The sequence below is a fragment of the Lagenorhynchus albirostris genome, chromosome 4 (genome assembly GCF_949774975.1).
Source record: "Lagenorhynchus albirostris chromosome 4, mLagAlb1.1, whole genome shotgun sequence".
Taxonomy (NCBI): Eukaryota; Metazoa; Chordata; class Mammalia; order Artiodactyla; family Delphinidae; genus Lagenorhynchus; species Lagenorhynchus albirostris.
The window spans coordinates 35,381,287-35,389,693 of record NC_083098.1 but is presented as its reverse complement, the minus strand read 5'-3'; positions in this window follow the sequence as shown (position 1 = coordinate 35,389,693).

Here is an 8,407-nt window from a genome sequence, read left to right as displayed (position 1 = left end):
AGAGCTGGTTAATGTAACCTAGGTTACAGCTACTTTTATGTCAAAGGACAACCACAGTTCAAAATTTTTATGATTTTTAACTCAGCATAATTAGTATGCTCTTAAATGACAGCAAACTTTTGAGGGAAAAATTGGCTTCGTCTGAAGCATGCATTTAGGATGAAAATATCAAAGTGAGCATTTCTTTCACCAGCATTTTGGAATGATTGCTACCATGTCAAATACAGTTTTTGAGGCAAAATTTGATAGTTCGAGGAGTCATGCATGAGTCCTCTTTTTCCCTTGGATCCCCTCTGCAGGGGGTTGGGGTAAGAAGGAAGTCGAGTCTCTAGGTCCTTCCATCTGTCACTGTAGACAAATGACAGGAAAGAGGGAAACTACTCTAGCCAAACAAAACTTGTAAAAAGAGGCCCAGCCTTAGAAACCTCCGTGAGGACGGCCAACTGTTCTAATTTGTCGTAAGAAGCCTGGAGACTGGGACTCCGCAGACACGCAGAGGAAATCCTGTTCACTGTCACGGGGTCAATCCCTGGAGCCAGGGCTCTGCCTGCCGCTGCCTGCTGTGCCCAGAGTCAACTTGGACTTTGCACCCCCCTGGGAGGTGTTCAGAACCGCCGAGGGCCTTCCGGTGCCTGGCTCCTTCACTGGCTGCCAGGGGGCTCTACCTGCTGGGGAGGTCTTTCAGTGTTAACATTAAAGGAAAAGCAGTAAATCGAGTGTCCATATGCCTTGGTGAATATTTTCTCTCTCATATACTTCATAACTTTGGTTCTAACACAATTGATTCCATGATATCAAATAACTGCAAAAAATTTTCTTTTTTACTAAATGAGAAGTTTCTTTGAAATAATTATATTCAATTTATTGTTTTTACATTTTTGAAATCCCTCATGGAATTTGCATCCCACTAACAGTTATACAGAATTTTTCTTTCACCAGAAGGATTAATACCATCTTGAAAGAAAAACCTTAGTATAGACTTGCCTCTTTAGCTTCCTGTCAAAATCTTTACATATATGCTAATGAGGTCATTGGTATTTTTTAAATCACTATTTAATTCTAAACCAAAGCTAAACTATTCCATATATGAACCTGCTGGAGTTGCTGAAAGCTTCAGTGAGCCAGTGTTGTCACAGACAAAAGTCAAGTGCATTACTTAGCCATCTAGGAGTGTCTACATTTGGTCTTTTCCTGTAAATACAACATTGGAAACTCTAAATAGTTAAATATTCATTAAATGTCAATTCTGATTTTGTTTAATAGCTAGGACTAGTATTATCTAATCAGAGACTTGATTTCAACATTTTCCCAGGAATTATTCAGAAGTAGTAATGAAGAAAGGAGATATTTTCATTCAAAGTAAAGCAGAGAGTTGAAGAGACCTAGTAATTCAAAGAGTTGGTTATTTCAATGCTGAATACTAGCTTGTAAAAATTAGCAAAATCTAACATCTGAATGAATCAATCACACCTTTGTTTTCATTTACAGCAAAGGAAACGAGACCTTAATGAGTCTCTGTGTATAAATGAGGTAATTACTTGGGTTTATTTTTTTCCCAGCCTTCAGTCTTCTCTCCAAACTTTCATTAAATGTTTAGGTTTTATCTTCTCTCAGATAATGGGCAACTAAGAGGGAAAAAGGCACAAAATCAATCATATTGTCAGGATGCTTGCTGAATCATAAAAAAAGTTTTCATCTATTTTTGTGACAAATTCTATTATATATTTGACAATAATACTGTTAGCATTTTAATTCCATATGATTATATGAATTGTGAGCTCCTTCAGTACACAAACCAAATTATACTTCTTCCCTCTCCTCACACAGACTTGCTTTCTGCCTGGCACACAGAAATTATTTTGTAAACACTTACTGAGTTAAATGAGGCTTTTGCCACCCCTTGTTTTGTAGCTCATTCAAGTGCACAGTTGCAAGTCTAGGTGTTACCAAACCCATATACGGCTGCTCACCACTCATAAGCCAATAACTCGAGAGGCAAGTGTCAGTAGAAAGGAAAGGTGCTTTAATCAGAAAAGCCGGCAACCTGGGGAGAAGGTGGACTCATGTCCAGAGACCAACTCAGAAGATTCTGCTCAGCCATGACAGGTTTTAAAGGGAAAAATGGGGTGGGGAAAGAATCTTAGTGAACCATTGAGGCAGGAGGTTGAGTTCTGCATCATTCTCCATTGAGTGCAGACTGGCTGACTTGTTCTTCAGTTGTTATCTTGCCCATGTGATTTACCTGCAGGATTGCTAAGGAGGCTATTGGGAGTAGAGAGCTAGTCATTTTTTTAACTGCTTAATTATTCATTCTTACTTCTTTTTATCTAGGAAAAGAATCAACAGGTTAGACAATGGTGTGCATTCAGGAGAGCATAAGTCAGGAGTTAGTTTCAATTGCTTAGTGATCTCATTCTTATAATTAGTTCTTTTAAGGGTAGAGGGGAACAGAAATGGGCAAATAGGAAAGGGGCAAAAGAGCTGCTTTCAGAGGTGCTGCAGAAAAGGGTGGCTGCAGCCCTTGAAGAACAAGAATTTGAAAGTGAATTTTCCTTTCAATACAATGCTCATGACTTGAGTTCCTGGGGATTAAGTGAGCATTACCTTTGAATGCTTCCATACACTAAGTAGAGAAAGTTGAGGATTAGTAATTCTAAGAATCTACAGGCCCTATTTAGGGACTGGAAGCCAGCAGGCTTGGGAGAGATGGTGAACCGATAACATGTGTTTTTCTTGAATACAAAATATTTAGATAATAGGGAAATTTTGCTGAAAAAGTCTAGAGTTTTGACTACACTTGGATTTAATAAATTGGACACCCCTTGGCAATAACTTCTTTGGAGCTGGTAAGAGGCTACTCTCTTGTTGCAACCTCAGTTCTCCAGTCTAATATGTTACCCTGTAGTGTTTTATTTCAGGTCTTTATAGATATTTGGGTTTGTAACCCATCTCCCCCACTATAGACACTTAAAATTTAAAGTTATCCAGAACAAGCTGGATAATTTTTGACATTGAAAAACCTTTGCAAAGAGTTTTCAGTGAATTCAACTTGTACTTTCTTGGTATCCCCATCAGGAATTCCATGCATATCTTGAGACCTCACCAACATCCATCCCCAACAGTGAACTTGGAATATCACTTAGGAGCATTTGGTAAATGGCTCTCCTGACAGTCCCACCACTGTGTGAAAATACTTAGGGTTTATCTTTTAATCACTTGTACCTTCAAAGATCTGGTCCATAGTGTCAGCTGATATCATGAGGGTTATTGGTGAAGTGTGATGAGGTGCAGGATGATACTTCTCTCTGCCATCCTGATTTATATCCCACATTAATTTTTCAAAAACAGAAAAATAATTTTTATGCTTATTTTAATTTTGGATTTAACATTTTAACATAGTTTGTGAATGATCCTAAATATTCATGAATATAGTAATTTATAATTGTGTGGAGTCTAGTCTTTGGAGACTGGTAGGACATTAATCACATAGTGATCCTTACAGGCCACACATACTCATGTCATCATGTGGCATTGTTGTCCGATTTTTATTTTTATGTATGTACTTTATGGTGGCATATATATCATATAACACTATAGTTGCCTCAAAATAGGGAAATGTCATGGGTTAACTCTAATAATAACTAAACAATTTAAGTAGGCCCTCAGTTTACCTCAAGTGTAGATTTCAAATATTTTTTCCAGATTTGGGAACTATTTACAGTAATAAATCATAAGGCATGTTGGCAGAAACATTTCTCTAGACTCTGTCTTTAATTTTGGCTGTTGCTAGTATATTTATTTCTTTCCTTCACAGCCTTGCTTCCCTAAGATTAGTACAATTTTTATGCAGAGTCACAATAGCCCACTGATGTGCATAAACTGAGAAGCTGGCTTGTCTTACAAATGCTAAGAAAAATGCTTTATGCCAAACTTCTTAACCAATGCCTCTTCTCAGAGGATAACTCATTTTATTTTTTCATTAAGATTCATTGCCAAAGTTTAAATATTAATAACTTTAGAATCAGGAATCATGGTTTTGAAGTGCCAAAGCATAAACATAAGATCTAAAATTAATAATAAACTACATGTTTATGTAGATACAACAGGTATGTGGAAGATCTATTGATAAAGAAAAGCAAAAATTAAATGTTCAACACACAGGCCTACTTTTCCATTAGCAAAAGGAGACTATTTTATTAATTTAATTTCACCATGTAGAGATATGGGTGGCAATGATTTGAGGGGAAAAAGTAAAGAGGTAGGCCAAACAAAGCAGAAGAGGCCAAACAAGCATCAGAGCAGAAATAGCTCAACGGTCTGGTGAATAACCAATTCCAAGAAGTCACTGACAAGCAGAACAAGACCTTAAGTCCAAAGTCTCTGCAGAGCGGTGTCCACCATGGTGCCCACAGGAATGGGGAGAGCAAGGGCAAGTAACAGAATCAAAGCACCTGCAAACAGCATTGAAAGTGGGACAAATGATTTAAAATGGTTCCTTTTCCCAGCCTCACTGTCTCAGGTTAGTGTCAATTGTAGTATAATTTGACAACAAGAATACAGGTGAAGCTAACAAAAACCAACTGGATGATAATGTGGGAAAATCACTGTTCTTGGAGGTATTTTTCTAACAGTTCAAAGAAGGAAGTACACACTTAGTATCATTCTTAATTCCTCCCTTAAGTCATGCTTATTTCCAGTCTAAGAGGTAACTTATTTCTGTACTTTTTGGACAATAGACAAGAATCTTTCTTTCAGTTATAAAGAAACTTTCTTAAGGATGTAGACTGGGAATCAGAAAGCAAATGGAGAATGGAAAAAGGTTGCGGGGCCAGAGACCTCTCCTCACCCCCACTAGACCAGTCCCAACACCACCCCATTCCCAAAGTATAACCTGCCCTGATCCCAGATCTTGAGGGACTGCAGCCCCACAAGAAGGCAGGACTTTGGGAAGAATGAATTCCTTTTCTTTCACACAACCCTGGTTATAATCCAATCATCTCTCTTGCTCTCTGCATTCCCTTTAAATTTTTAGCTTTCTTTGTTATTTCACTTAAACACAACTTAAGCTTAGAATCTTCATGGTTAAAGGATCAGCATTGGTCCTTCACAAGTATAGTATTAAGAATGATTTTTGCTCTCCTCCATTCACTCAATTCAGATCTGTCATCTCATATTCCCCTGAGATACTAGTAGAAATTAGATGTGCTGATTTTTAACACTGTGTCTGATCCAAAACAGGAGTGAAATCCAAAGATTTAAAGCAAATGTGTCAACTATTCAGGAAGAAATCATTGCCTGCTTAGGGACTCTTAATCACCACTTTCTTTTCATTAAACACCTATCAATTAATTAACTCCTACTGTGATATAATGAGCTAATGTAGAACAGTTCTAATAGAAATATAATGTGAGCCACAAACATGAATCAAACATGCAATTTAAAATTTTCTACTACCCACATTAAAAAAAGTAAAAACAAAAGGTGAAATTAATTTTCATAACATATTTTATTTAGCCAAATATATCCAAAATATTATTGCTTCAATATATAATCAATATAAAATTCCTTTTTTTCTTGTTGGAATTTCTTTATTTTTTATTAAATTATAGTTGAATTACAATGCTGTGTTAATTACTGTTATACAGTAAAGTGCCTCAGTTATGCAATATATATATATATATATATATATATATATATATATATATATATATACACACACATTCTTTTTTGTATTCTTTTCCATCATGGTTTACCTCAGGATATTGAATATAGTTCCCTGTGCTATACGGTAGGACCTTGTTGTTTATCCATTCTATATATACCAGTTTGCATCTGCTAATCCCAAACTCCCAATCCAACCCTCTCTGACTCTCCACCCCCTTGGCAACCACCAGATTATTCTCTATGTCCCTGATATTGTTTCATAGATAGGTCCATTTGTGCCATCTTTTAGATTCCACATATAAGTGATATCATATGATATTTGTCTTTCTCTTTCTGATTTACTTCACTTAGTTTGATAATCTCTAGTTGCATCCATGTTGCTGCAAATGGTATTATTTCATTTTTTTTTGACTGAGTAGTATTCCATTGTATATATGTACCACTTCTTCTTTATCCATTCATCTTTCAATGGGCATTTAGGTTGTTTCCATATCTTGGCTATTGTGAATAGTGCTGCTATGAACATAGGGATGCATGTATCTTTTTGAATCATAGTTTTGTCCTGATATATGCCCAGGAGTGGGATTGCTGGATCATATAGTAATTCTATTTTTAGTTTTCTGAGGAACATCCATACCGTTTTCCACACTTGCTGCACCAACTTACATTTCCACCAACAGTGTGGGAGGGTTCCCTTTTCTCCACACCCTCTCCAGCATTTCTTATTTGTAGACTTTTTAATGATTGCCATTCTGACTGGTGTCAGGTAGTACCTTATTGTAGTTTTGATCTATATTTCTCTGATAATTAGCAATGTTGAGCATATTTTCATGTGCCCACTGACCATCTATTTTTAGTTTTTTGGAGAAATACCTTTTTAGGTCTTCTGCTCATTTTTCGATTGGGTTTTTGGCTTTTTTGTTGTTGAGTTGTATGAGCTGTTTGTGTATTTTGGAAATTAAGCCCTTGTCAGTCACATCGTGATGTTGCAAATATTGTCACAATAAATTGCAAATATTTTCTGCCATTCTGTAGGTTGTCTTTTTGTTTTGTTTATGGTTTCCTTTGCTGTGCAAAAGCTTGTAAGTTTGATTAGCTCCCATTTGTTTATTTTCATTTTTATTTCTATTGCCGTGGGAGACTCACCTAAGAAAATATTGGTACAATTTATGTCAGTGAATGTTTGCCTATGTTCTCTTCTAGGAATTTTATGGTGTCATGTCTTATGTTTAAGTCTTTAAGCCATTTTGAGTTTATTTTGTGTATGGTGAGAGGGTGTGTTCCAACTTCATTGATTAACATGAAGCTCTCCAACTTTCCCAATACCACTTGCTGAAGAGACTTTTCCCCATTGTATATTCTTACCTCCTTTGTCAAAGATTAATTGACCATAGGTGTGTGGGTTTCTTTCTGGGCTCTCTATTCTGTTCCATGGATGCATATGTCTGTATTTGTGCCAATACCATGCAGTTTTGATTACTGTAGCTTTGTAGTATTGTCTGAAGTCTGGGTTGGTTATGCCTCCTGTTTTGTTCTCTTTCTTTAGGATTGCTTTGGCAATTCTGGGTTTTTAATGGTTCCATGTGAATTTTAGGATTATTTTTTCTAGTTCTGTGACAAGATCATGGATAATTTCATAGGGATCACATTAAATCTGTAGATTGCTTTAGGTAGTGTGGTCATTTTAATAAAATTAATTCTTCCAATGCAAGAGCATGGTGTATCCTTCCACTTCTTTGAATCCTGTTTAATTTCCTTTATTAATGTTTTACTGTTCTCTATAGTTCTCAGTGTATAAGTCTTTCACCTCTTTGGTGAGGTTTATTCCTAAGTATTTTTTTGGGGGGATTGCAATTTTAAAGGTATTTTTTTTTTTACATTGCCTTTCTTTTTTATATATAAGTGGTAATTTTTTTTTTTTTTTGCAGTATGCGGGCCTCTCACTGTTGTGGCCTCTCCCGTTGTGGAGCACAGGCTCCGGATGCGCAGGCTCAGTGGCCATGGCTCATGGGCCCAGCCGCTCCACAGCATGTGGGATCGTCCCAGACTGGGGCATGAACCCATGTCCCCTGCATCGGCAGGCAGACTCTCAACCACTGCGCCACCAGGGAAGCCCTATAAGTGGTAATTTTTTTAAAAAAATTATTTTATATTTGAGCACAATTAATTAACAATGTTGTGTTAGTTTCAGGTGTACAGCAAAGTGATTCAGTTGTACATATATGTGTATTTATTCTTTTTCAAATTCTTTTCACATTTAGGTTATTACAGAATATTGAACAGAGTTCCCTGTGCTATGCAGTAGACCTTGTTGGTTATCTATTTTAAATATATTAGTGTGTACATGTCAATCCCAAACTCCCAACCTATCTCTCCCCCCTACCCTTCCCCCCTAGTAGCAATAATTTCATTCTCTAAGTCTGTCAGTCTGTTTCTGTTTTGTACCTAAGTTCATTTTTTTAGATTCTGCATATAAGCAATATCATATGATATTTGTCTTTCTCTGTCTGACTTATTTAACTTAGTATGATAATCTCCAGGTCCATACATGTTCATGCAAAAGACATTATTTCATTTTTTTATGGGTGAGTAACATTCCATTGTATATATGTACCACTTTTCTTCACCTGTTCATCTGTTGATGGACATTTAGGCTTCTTCCATGTCTTGGCTATTGTAAACAGTGCTGCAATGAATATTGGGGTGCATGTATCCTTTCAAACCATGTTTTTCTCCAGATATA